Genomic DNA, 8,890 nt, shown 5'->3' on the forward strand with positions numbered 1-8,890 from the left:
ACCCCGCCGGCTCGGACTGGTAGTTGGATGGTTCCAAGCGTCATCAAAGTTTCCCCTGAAAATCCGAGGACGGGCCTCGGGGTCGGAATTACCTGTGACATGTCGATGTTCATTTTTTGGAGCGTTTCGCGGAAGATTACGTCGATGGTGCTGCCGGTGTCAATTAATACTCGGTAAATATCATGGTCTCCTATCGCTAATGTGACGACGATTGGATCGTTATGAGGCATGTCGAGCCCGTTTGTCTCGCTTTCTTCGAACGTGATCACGTCGTTAGGTCGATCGAAGCGTCTCGTCCAGTTGCTAGGCGTCTCGGCTCGGCGTTGATAAGCTTTGATTGCCGCTACGGTGTCAGGACAGTATGGCGATCCACCCATTATAGTAAGAACCTTCTGCCGCGTACCATCTCGGTCTTCGTCTTCCGTCCCTCGGGTTCTTTTCTGAGACTCCTCGTTCCTTGGTTCGGGATCTCTTCCCGGGTTGGTCTGCTCGGGCTCTGGCTCTGGCTCGAGGTCCTTAAGAGTAACGTTTGTCCCGAGCTCTCCAGCTAGGAATTTGGTTGCTAACTTGGCTCCGAGGCTTCGGCATCTCGAGGTATGATGGCCGAAAATTTTGTGGTGTTCGCAATATTCTTGATCATTGCTCGGTGGCTGATCCCTTGTCCAAGTAAAGGACTCTCTTTCTCGCCCACGGCCTCGGCCTCTGCCGCGGCCACGGCCTCGGGGCGTGTCAATCTGGTAGCTATGATATCCTGAGAAATTGCGCCCTTCGTGATGCGTATACGTACCGCTCTCACGCGTTTTCTTCTGGACCGGAGGTGTCGCTTGGGCTTTCTCGGGTTTTCTCGGTTCGGGGCGCCTGTTTTGTTGGCTCGTGCCTCTTTGCTAGCAGCGCCATTTCTTCTTCGTGGGCGACGAAATCCGAGGCTCGATGCAGCGCGTCGCGAATTGTTGTTGGTTTAGACAGGTTCAACTCTTTCCTGAATTCTGACTTGTACCAGAGAGCTTTCTTCAAAGCCGAGAGAGCTGCTACATCTGTAATTCCTTCGACCTTGGCTAGCGTCGATTTGAAGGTCTTGAGGAAATCCCTTAATGGCTCGGTGGGCTGTTGAGACAAGGACCACAGATCCGCGTCGGAAGTTCCGGGGTCGATGAGCACGGAGTATTGTTTGAGGAACAATGTCGACAGCTCGTCGAAACTATCAATCGAGTTTCGTTCCAATCTTGAAAACCATTCTAATGCGGGTCCTTTGAGGTGTTCCACGAACAGTAGGCACAGACCTGCATCCTTTTCCCCGGGTTTGAACCTGGCTCGGGTCACAGATATCACGAACGATTTAATGTGGCACTTTGGATCGGTTGATCCGTTGTAAGAGTCGATTTTGAATTTTCCCAGATTGGACATCGTCGTTTCGGAAATTCTTTTGGTGAAAGGCGTATTCCGAGATTCTTCCAAAATTCGGTCGATGTTCGGTGCGGAGGATGAAACGCTATGTATCTGGGTTTTGACGAGCTTCATATCAGCTTCCGCCTTGGCTCGGGAGGCTCGGATTTTGCTTAGCTCGTCTTCTCTTTCGGATTCTTCGGCCCATCTTATATTTTCCTCAGTTTCTTCATCGTCAGTGAGGTCTGTTCGCTCGGCGGAGTTAGCTCCGGCTCGGGTACGCTCATCTTGCAGATCATCTGGCTCGTCCGTTAAATCCACTGCGTCTGGCTCGGTGGGATCATCTTGGTTCTCGCGTCTGGCAGGGTCGGCTCGGGTTGCGACTCTGGTGTTGCCGGTTGGTGTCGCGAACGTGAGTCTCGTTGGGTTGATGCCAGGCAAGTCCCTCCGAGCTCGTGGCGGCCGAGTCTGGAAACGTGTGGTTTTTTGTTGCCCACGTGTTGCGATTTCGTCGACTCGCTGCGCCAAGGTTTTGTTAGCTTTCTCTTGGTCGTCAGCTTTCTTCTGGAATTTAACCATTAGATCTTTTAGTTCGGCTAGAGTTGCTATGATCGTCGGATCGGCTTGTGTGGCGCTAGAAGGAGGGTTCGGAGGGTTAGGGTTCCCTCCTCCGGCTGGTGGTGTCTGACGATCGTCTTCGTGCACCATCCTCTCTAGTATTCGAGTCTTGCGTTCTTAGGGTAAGAGAATTCTAAAGTAATCCCCACAGACGGCGCCAAACTGTGGAAGTCGAAACTAACACAATCAAGATTTGTCTAGGGTTTTATTTTAAGGGATACAATAATCGTGAATTCTCAAAGAACAACAGAAACGTTTGTAACCAAAGATGGTGTTCTTGATATTATTAAGAAAAAGATGACTTTGATCGTACAAGAGTTTGATCGTAAAAGGAAAAAGATGTTTGTGCTGTGAGAGCTTTGCGTAGTGTAAATTCTAGAGCGATATTGCTTGCCTTTTGTTTGAGCCTTGAGTCTCTTTATATAGGGGTGATAAACCGCCTCTCCAGCGATATTCCCGGAAGATTTCCATTTATCTTGAAGTCGGCCTAGAATATCGCGGATTAGGATAGTTTCCTTATTTTTCGGAGTCTTTGGGAGATTTCCTGATTTGAATCGATCCTTCTAGATTCTCTCTTATCATTTCCGGGTATATCGGAAATGATCCTTCTTGTTCGGAAATGATACCTTGCTTGGAAATGGTACTTTGAAAGCGAATATTTACCAAGTCTTTACCTCGGGCGATGATGAAAACTTCACCTCGGAGAAACTTGTGCAATCGGCTCGGGTACACAGGGAAGACTGGCTCGGGCACTCTAGGATGGCTTGTTCGTGTGTCCCCGAGGCGATGGGCTCAGAAACTCCCGAGGCAATTGGGCTCGGGTGCTTGAGACGTTTTGTTCAAGTATCCCCGAGGCAATTGGGCTCGGGTGCTTGAGACGTTTTGTTCAAGTATCCCCGAGGCAATTGGGCTCGGGTGCTTGAGACGTCTTGTTCAAGTATCCCCGAGGCGAAGAGCCCGGGTGCTTGAAACTACTTGTTAAAGGTATGCCCGAGGCGATGGGCTCGGGTGCTTGAAACGTCTTGTTAAAGTATCCTCGAGGCGATGGGCTCGGGTATACTAAATCGATTAGATGGATATCCCGAGGTGAATGATGCGATGCCCCGAGGTGATCACTGAAAGACTCCCGAAGTGTTCTAAGTCTGGCTCGGCGCCAAAGGATGGAATCCGACCCCAACAACAACAACTTTTGTCTATGTCCATCGCCGTTCAAAGTTCTTAATTTGCTTCCATTGCCATATATTGGTTATGAATATTACATGCTATTTTTAGAAAACCATTCACAATATTTGTTTTTATAATTGACATGATATATTTATAACAAATGATAAATGCATGTAATTTTTACGTGATCATGTTATTTTTTAAAATTACCCAATCATCACCTCCATAACAATCACATGTGACTCCTATTTCTTTCAGTATGATATGCTATTTTATTACATGATATTGTTAGATGTCTCTATCTCGTCGTCAGAATTCTAATATCGATTTTTTTTCTTCAGATTTTTCGTGTTATTAGTATTTATTTCATGTTTTTTTCTCCAAATTAGAAAACGCAGTTGTATGTTTGTCTTTTGTTTCAGAGACATTTTGAATTTTCACATATCTGAAAACGTTAGTTTCCAAAACTTTTTTAACTTATGGCTATTTCCTTAATTATTTTTGAGTCAAATGTTAGTTACTTATATTATTCTAAAAATACTTTATAACCAAAAAAATAATTTACCAATAGAATGAAGTTAAAACAACGGTGGTGTGTGAGAAAATTAGTTTGCTTGGTAAGAAACTATGAGACAACTTATTGTTTATATAAAGGTGATTATTTACAATTTTTTTTTGATATGAATAAACACTACAAGAAATATCTACATTATTTGTAAGAGAGAAGAGCTATTATATCATCAATAGCGTTTTCATAAATGCTGTCTTATGTCCCTGTTATGGTAGACCCTTCACATACGATAGCGTTTTTTCCGTATGCTATGATAGAGTATTCTACCATACACTAGTAAAAAGCTTTGATATATCGACATATAATGGCGAAATATCTAGGTTATGAACTATTGTTTTTACGACGCTATAACATTCAGTGTCACTACAAGAAATAATACAAAAGAAGTCGGTTTATTAAAGTCGGTTTATCAAGTGACGTGAAAAGTAAAAGTTGGAAGGAAATTAATGTCATTTGTATAACCGACGTTAACTTAACAGTTCTTATTAATTAATAAAATAAGTAGGCTTGACGTAAAATGAAAAAAAGTCTGTTTTGTGAATCCTTTGGCTCACTCTCTCGAGAGAAATCATCTCATAACTTCCTTTTGGGAAACACCAAACCTCTTATATCCCTTTTTTGTCTACATATCCCCTTCTCAATTAATGAAATGTAGCTTGACCATTTTACCCTCTCTTTATTTATTAGTATTGTAATTGATTTATTTGAATTTTAATTAAAAAAAAAAAAATCGAAACCTAGAAAAAAAAACAAAAACAACGGTAGCTCTCTTCTCGAGCTTGAGCTCCACCTCCGGCGAGCTGCATTGTTGTCGTTTCTTCCGTTCTGGCGAGCTTCCGGCGAGCTGCGGTGAGACAGGTTAGTTCTTTTAGTTGCATAGAGCTTGAAATAGAAGCTTAGGATTTAAACAATGAGATTCAATTCAATTAGATTTGGGTAATTGTGTTTGGGTATGCACATTGGAAGTTTATGCATAATTTCTGGGTCGAATAGGTCTGTAAATGAGTAAGAAATGGATTATAGCAACTGAATCATAGTGAATTGTAGTTTTGAACCCGAAACCATTCGATTTGAGTTATTGTCGCGAAAGTACAACTGGTAGAACTGGGTAGAAATGAACCTGAATCTATTGAAAAATATATATGTAGTATTACTAGTATAACTAGTATTACCCAGATGTATGTAGTATGACTAGTTACACTAGTATTACCCTTTTACATGTAGTATGACTAGTTACACTAGTATTACCCAGATGTATGTAGTATGACTAGTTACACTAGTGTTACCCATATATATGTAGTATCATCAGTTACACTAGTATTACCCATTTACATGTAGTATGACTAGTTATACTAGTATTACCCAGAATTGTAGTACAACTAGTACAACTAGTATAACTGACAGAGTTTTTGTATTGTTTTTGTAGGATACAATGATGGAGAACGTGAACATATATTTTAAATGCAAAGGTAGCATGTATAGCTTGATGATGAATACATCAGGGGGGGAAATAACTATCTCCATGTTAGAAGGTAGGATATGCACGAAGCTTGGATTAGATGAAAGTAAGGTTAAATTGCAAATGAGGTACAATGCAGTGTTGTTGGGACCAATTGAAGAGATTTACATCAGTGATGATGAGGACGTAAGTGTCTATATATCTTCAGGTGAAAATAACCGTAGATATGTTTTGAATGTGGACGTCATCACTCCACCAGAATTGCCCGAGCAACTATCGAGAGCGGAGCTCCTCAATAAAAGTTCTGTTGGTAAGAACTATGCAGAATTGGATTCAAATGATGATGAAATGAGAGATAGTGCTGCCATCGTTTTGTGAGAATGCGATGAACAAGGAACATAACCAAATGAGGCAATAATGGAGGTTGATGATACTCAAGATCCTGAGGTTGGATCATGTGATGTATTCTCTGGTTTTGTAAAACTTGGTTTCGTAATGGTACAACTATGTATGTCTTTGATTTCGTGTTTTTATGTATTCTTTGGTTTTGTAAAACTTGGTAAAACTTGGTTTCGTAATGGTACAACTATGTATGTCTTTGATTTTGTAAAACTTGGTTAAACTTGATTTGGTATAACTACGAAGAAATTAACAAATCTTCATAAATTCAAAATTATATCATAATGCTTGTTGTAATGAAATAGACAACTTAGTGTTACATAATCAAATTAGTGGTTTGTAATCACAATTTGGTAAATAAAATTTTCAAAAATCTTACACATTTGAACTTTCTACATGAAAGTTCTTATACTTTTAAGATGTCTTTCTTTTGAATATCCATGGTGAATGTCGAAAGTCTGAAAAATCAACATTTTACAAATATTATTGAATGAATATGTTTGGAATTTACCACATATACATAAAATTATGTGTACAACTAATAAAAATTAATATTAATCCAAGAATAACTAATTATATAGAAAAACCCCAAAAGTCCAACTGTGTGTAAGCGAGTACAACTTGTAAACTTGGAAAAACTGTGTATATTTGACGGCGCCATGTGTACAAATGACGGCGCACACGTGTACAAATGACGGCGCACACGTGAATAAAACAGGCCCCACGTGTCCCAAAATTGAAATTTTTCCATTTTTTTTGGGTTTTCTCCCAAATTTGACGGCGCACATGTGTAAATTTGATTCACACATGTGTAAATTTGACAGTGCCAATAGTTTTACCTAGTAATACCAGTAGTATAAATAAAAAAACAAAACCAACATAGTTTTACCTAGTATTACCAATTGTACAAATCTAAACAACAACCATAAGACAAAGATATAGTGAAGAAGGCATATCATACAACGCTCTTAGAAAATATGACTCCATGGACGTAGCATCTTATTCAGTCTTTGTGTGCCCAATAACAATGCTAGTTAAGAAGTAGAGGACTGTGTAAAAAAAAAAAAAAGTCAAAATTTTCTCTCAAATGGCTCCACGGACATAGCATCTTCTCTAGTCATTTCGAACATTCGATTTTGGGTAAGCTTTTAACATGGAGAGAGTTATCTTCTCCCCTGATGTCTTCATCATCAAGCTATACATGCGACCTTGGCATTTGAAATATTCTTCTTCACCTCCAGCTACCATGATACTATCAATTTCATGTGGAATATGACTCCATGGACGTATCATATTCTCTAGTCTTTGTTGCCCAATAACAATGCTAAATAAGTAGAGGACCGTGTGGAATAAATTAAAAAGTCGAAATTTTCTCCCAAATGGCTCCACGGACGTAGCATATTCTCCAGTCATTTCGAACATTTGATTTTGGGGAATCAACAATTAATTATTGTTATACTTTCTTCATAAGTTTCTCAAAAGACTGATAATTATACCTAGTTGTACCAGCATTACAAATAAAATCCGACTAGTTTTATCTAGTTATACCAATACTATGACAGGGTTATCTTCTCCCCTGATGTCTTCATCATCAAGATATTCATGCGACCTTCGCATTTGAAATATATGATCACGTTCTCCCTCATTGTATCCTGCCAAAACAATACAAAAACTCTGTTAGTAATACTAGTTTTACTAGTTCTACTACATTTGTAGTAATACTAGTGTAACTTGTCATATTACATATATTTGGGTAATACTAGTGTAACTAGTCATACTACATATATTTGAGTAATACTAGTGTAACTAGTCATACTATATATATCTGGGTAATACTAGTGTAACTAGTCATAGTTATACCTTTGTATTACCAGTATTACTGATAATAGTAATACCCTTGTATTACCAGTATTACCCAATTCTACATGTATATCACACACAATAGTATTCCCTGTTCTACCAGTTTTACCAAGATACCTTAGTATTTCCCTGTTCTACCAGTTTTACCCAGATATCCAAATAATGTTACCCTATTATACCAGCATTACCCAATTCAAATACTTACCATCTCCGCCGCATTTTTCACTCGATTTCCATCTGCTATCTCATCCTCGATACTCTCATCAGAGGAGGAGTCCAACAAGGTTGTACTACTACCACTAGTCTCTCCTCCGTCTTCGCCATTCCCTTGACCTTCTTCGTTCTCTTCTTCTTCGTTCTCTTCTTCCTCATTCCCATACTCTTCTTCCTCATTCTCTTCTTCATCTGCCTCGACAACCGGACTTAACATTGAAACTTCTTCTTCAACTCCTTCTCCTCCCTCAATTGGCTTCTTTAACTCCGTCGGGGATGGCTGCAAACTCGTTGCTCCTCCATCTTCTTCCCTTACTTCTTTTCATCGATCTGGAGCATACGTTCCCCTCTTCCTCTTTCTCCCAGCCATAATCGACAACAAGGATTTCTCGAAGATAAAACAGAGATTTAAAGGGAGAGAATTGGCAACGAAATCGAGAGATATATGAAGTTGAAATCGAGAAATCGTGGAGATAACGGTTGTCTCTTTTGAATTTCTTAACTATTGAAGACGAATTGAATGTCCACGTCGTGGAAAGAGGAAAGAAAACGAAAACGCAGAAAACGGAGAGATAATGGTCGTGAGAGAAGTTGGCTCGTTGAGAGGAGTTAGGGTTCGTGGGTTTTCGGGTTAGATCCAAAATCAGTTTGGTTGGATGGATAAAACCCAGGTTTAATGTGTAGTTTTAGTATTTTAGCTAGGGTAATATTGTAACTTCCGGCATTTTCGATTTAAAATTAAATACAATTTTTATTCTGTTTTTAACGGGGAGATATGGGGTTAGAGTTTGTCAAAAGGGGACTCCCCAGACGATTTCTCCTCTCTCTCGAGAAGAACACACGACGGCGATGACAACTCCGATCTCTGGAAAACTCGAGACTCAAGTCGATTCTCCGATTCAAAATCGTTACTCTCTTGTTACTGAAATCAGATCCAACTACGGTACGATCGCTCAATTCTAGAGGTTTTCCTTTTCCCGTCCTTGAGATTTATCTTCTCCAATCGCTCGAGATCGAGAATGTTTGTATGGTAGAATTTCTTGCGATTTGTTTTTTTCTGATTCAATAACATGATTAGTATAAGAATTTCCCAATTCCATTAGAGGATGCGACGGATTTTGAAGAGTTTCTGGTCAGGATTTGCCGATGTATCTCTAATTCCAGATATGATAAGGTGAGTTTTTTACCAGATTTCATTTTCATTGAAGAAATTATGGTGAATT

This window comes from Arabidopsis lyrata (assembly GCF_000004255.2).
Source record: "Arabidopsis lyrata subsp. lyrata unplaced genomic scaffold ARALYscaffold_3, whole genome shotgun sequence".
Lineage (NCBI taxonomy): Eukaryota > Viridiplantae > Streptophyta > Magnoliopsida > Brassicales > Brassicaceae > Arabidopsis > Arabidopsis lyrata.